Source organism: Mus caroli, chromosome 1, assembly GCF_900094665.2.
Source record: "Mus caroli chromosome 1, CAROLI_EIJ_v1.1, whole genome shotgun sequence".
In the NCBI taxonomy this organism is placed as follows: Eukaryota; Metazoa; Chordata; class Mammalia; order Rodentia; family Muridae; genus Mus; species Mus caroli.
In genome coordinates this window covers 59,221,697-59,225,673 of record NC_034570.1, presented here as the reverse complement: position 1 = coordinate 59,225,673, position 3,977 = coordinate 59,221,697, and positions in this window count along the sequence as shown.

Sequence of the window (3,977 nt, the reverse complement as noted above, 5' to 3'; positions counted from 1 at the left end):
GGGGAGGGGGAGGGGGGAGGGAGAGGGAGAGAACTTGAAGAATAACTGTTTCTCCCAATTCTGGAGGCCTAAGAAGTCCAAAATCAAGTTGTGGGCTGACCTGGGTGTCTGGTGAGGTCTACTTCTGGGCTCATCTATGCCTTCTCACATAGCAGAAAGGGTAGTGCACTCTCTGGGATCCTTTTCATAGGGACGTTAATGCCATGTATGGGTACTCCCTTACGACTCATCTTCTGAAGCACTCTCTTCCTAATGCCACCATCATGCTGAAGGTGAAGACTTCAATATAAGGCTTTGGTACTGGGTGGAGGCTTCTGCTGAAGCCAGTAACTGTGAGGATTTCTGTAGATGCAGAAGAGGATCTACCTTGATAGTGGGATAAGAGTAAGAGCACGTGATAAGAGAAGCTGGAAGAGGGACAGACTGATGTGGCAGAAGTAGCACTTATGGTTCATGGAACAGGCTTCCCAAGATGCATCACATCTAAATGATATTCCCGAGGAAGGTGACAACTGTCAGATTCTGGGGAGCTGGAACTGCCAGGTGGTTTCTCTGAGATGAAGTGGCATGTTCACAACAGAGAAACTGATCAAGTTCTAATTGAAAAAAACATCTAAATATACCTACCAACCTTTGCTAAAGGCCATCTGATTATGTGTGAACATTCTTGGAAATGGAAGTTCAATAGTACATTTTCTCTAATTATGTTATGGTTGATTCTGATTTGTTGCTGAAAATGGCACTTCAATTAGAAGAAACTAGATTCTTTAAAGCTTGACTTTAAAATGGTCACAAATAAAGAACTATTGCTTCACCAGAGAAAACATCAAATATTCAAAAGTACATTTAAATATAAGCTTTTATAAAATCTCATTCCCAAATGGGCATTTGTGTCTGGTTAAGACATTAACAGAGTAATGGGAACCAGAGTGATCGTGGGTATCACCCAGGAAAGGATGGGAACCAGAGTGATTGTGGGTATCACTCAGGAAAGGATGGGAACCTTGAAGCATAAGAAGTGTAACTGTCCCCAACCATATTTCACAGAGGAGAGGAATTAGAGGAATTCTTTGTACTTCCTGGGCACAGAGACTGAGCCAAGAGATTGGGCAGTGCAAGTTCATGAGACAGGCCTCTCCAGTGACAGCCAGAGATCTGTTAGGAACTGACCCTGTAAGAAGTGTCTAGCTTTTATATCACTGTGACAATTATCTAAGGAAACAGTTTCAAAAAAGGAGAGGTCTTATATTTTGTGTATTTGAGATTTGTAAATATTCCCTTGTATGGCCCCCGTACGTCCCCACCCCACTTTCAGTGCTGGGGACCAAACCCACAAACGCAGGCTTTGCACATGGTAGGGAAGCACTCTATCACCAAATCACAGCCCCAAAGGTTTATTTGGGCTCTGTTTCACAGGATCAGCTGGCTATGTTGCTTCAGGCCCCAGACAAGACAGAAACATCATGAGAGCAAGAGAATCTGGCAAAAGCTTCCCACATCGTGACTGCTGGGAGGCAAAATGCAGTGGAGGAAAGGACAAGGGACCCTTTAAAGGCATACCCCAGTCAATTCCTTCTTCCAGCCAAGACCCCCATCTCCAAAAGTTTCCACCACATCAAAAAACAGTGCCACCAGCAAGGGACCAACCCTTCAACATGTGAACCTGCAGGATCAATCTATATACAAATCACAAGAGTGAAGAAACTAGTCAAAGATAGATTAAACAACAACAACAAAATAACCGATGCCAGGTACCAGTTGGTGGTGGCCCATGCCTTTAATCCCAGCTCTTGGGAGGCAGAGGCAGGCAAATCTGTGAGTTCAAGGACAGCCTGGTCTACAGAACAAATTCCAGGACAGCCAGGGCTACACAGAGAAACCCTGTCAAAAAGAAAGAAGGAAAGGAAAGGAAAGGAAAGGAAAGGAAAGGAAAGGAAAGGAAAGGAAAGGAAAGGAAAGGAAAGGAAAGGAAAGGAAAGGAAAGGAGAATCTGCAATGGCAGTGGGTGCTTGTGTACAGATTCCACATCTGAGGATTCAGACTCCACAACCAAGGATTCAACCCACCACAGATCACACACATTAAAAAGGATCTGTGTTTGCACTAAATACATTCTGATTCTTTTTCTCTGCTATTTATTACAAGGAAATAACCTATTTCGACAGCAGTCACTTTGCTTCAGATATGAGTACCCTGTGAGCACTCTGCCATGAAGAATTAGGGCCCTGAAGAAACTGCTACCTTTTGGGGTAGCGGGTCTTGGAAACAACCTCCAAGATCACCAAGAGACAACTGTAGATGATCCTTAATTCACATGTCTTACTGTAGCTTCATAACAGCCAGTCCTTTAAACTGGGAAGGGGAGAGCATTTTAGTATGATAGCAAGTGTAATGGCTAATACATGGTCCTGCTAATGAACATCAACACTTGAAGGCTTTAGCTATTGCTGTCACAATACAGTCCACTCATTCTCACACACAGCATCGGATCTACTATTTCAATGCTACAGTGACAGCAAATATAAAAATTACATTATACTTTAGAGTTTAAAAAAAATAAAACCTTCAGGGCAACTTTCTAGGACATGGCTACACTTTTTTTTTTTAATACAACAGTTAAACTAGCACCTGGGTTTACACCTCAATATAAAAACGGAAATTTGTGAGAACAAATTTTTAAAGAATAAGGACTGGGCTCAAGTGGATTTGGGGGGACAGGCTCGTGCCCCCATGGTCTATTGGGTTTCCTTTGCTCTGAGGCGCAAATGAGCAAATACTAGAATAAAGTGCTTTAGTGCCCTCTAATGGCCACTGTCCAGCCCTACAACCTCGTTTTGTTGCTGTCTCTCCCATACTCCTACCCTCTGAGCAGGGACAATTTTTACAGCAATCCACACTTATGACATGTAAGAGTAGATAATGCTCTAAAGGTAAAAGCTATCAAGTTGATATTTTCCTGGCAAAACTAGAGTTTTTCCAATGTAATAAGCAGCAGATAGCAGCTAGGAAAATAAGAGACTACAGTAAAATTACTATCACATTTTTATTTCTAGATTTTAACGAATTAAGAATATTGATTTACATGGGGGAAAGGTGGGGTGTCTTTCAATAGATGAAGGCTTTGAAAACAGGGAAGTGACTGTTGACATGCTTCTGTCTGTGGCTTGTCAGTTCCCTTCCCTTGGGTCTCCATCTCACCCTACAGCTGCCATTTTAGCCTAAGGTACCAAGATTTATCTATGGCAAAGAACCTGTTCTACTGCCTATAAGCCTTGAGTCTGAGCCTTTCTTTTATGAATGTATAATGGTCACACAAAGCCCAGTAACTGTTAACTAAAATGTCAGTTTGCCCTGAATTTCACACTGTGTTTTTGGGTGATAGCAATATAACTATCCTTCCATTTGTGCTTGTTTTGCTTTTCAAGTAATACACTATTAGTTAAAGTCATAGACCGTCTTCTGTTGCTATAACTGGAATAATGCACACTGAACAATTTAAAGGTTCACTGAAAAATAATGCATACTGAAAAAACAAAGGTTTACTCACTTCACAGTTCCAAAGGTAGGAGATTCAAGGACAAGGGGCTGCCTCTGGTAAAGAGCTTCATGCTGCTTAGACTCCTCAGAGTACACGCAAACTGGCATAGTCAGTTATTCCAGGACACTCATTTAATCTATTAATGGGTCAACCCATTCATGAGACCTGTGCCTTTGTGACCTAATTATCTCCTAAATCCTCTCCCGTGCCATCTCTTAATACCTCACAATGGGATTAAATCCAAAATGAGTTTTGATGAATCATCCAAACCACAATACTTAACATTTTTTTACTGCATTCATTTATTGTGTGTGGATAAGCATATGTTCGTGTGTCTATGTATGTGTGCCACACTGCACATGTGGAAGTGAGAGAACACGGATGGCACTTTCTTCCTTCCTTCCATCATGAGTCGCAGGATCAAGCTCAGGTTGTAGGC